Here is a 264-nt window from a genome sequence, read left to right as displayed (position 1 = left end):
AATGGTGTCATTATTGAGGGGATCGGCGGAATAAAGGTCTAATTACAAAATCTTGGTTTACTATATTTGTATTATTCCTTACGGGAACTCTGTAAAAGCTTCGACATTATTTCGAAGTGGACACCGAGAAGCTCATCAAAGTTTTTTGAAAGCAGGCCGCCATGTACTTTTTCCGAGTCATTCACAAATTGATACTCTGGAATTACAAGCAATTATTTTTCATTTTACGGGCTAGTATAAATTTTAAGTCAAATCTCAATAAAC

The sequence above is a fragment of the Trachymyrmex cornetzi genome, unplaced genomic scaffold (genome assembly GCF_001594075.2).
Source record: "Trachymyrmex cornetzi isolate Tcor2-1 unplaced genomic scaffold, Tcor1.1 scaffold2359, whole genome shotgun sequence".
NCBI lineage: Eukaryota > Metazoa > Arthropoda > Insecta > Hymenoptera > Formicidae > Trachymyrmex > Trachymyrmex cornetzi.
This window is presented reverse-complemented; position numbering follows the sequence as displayed.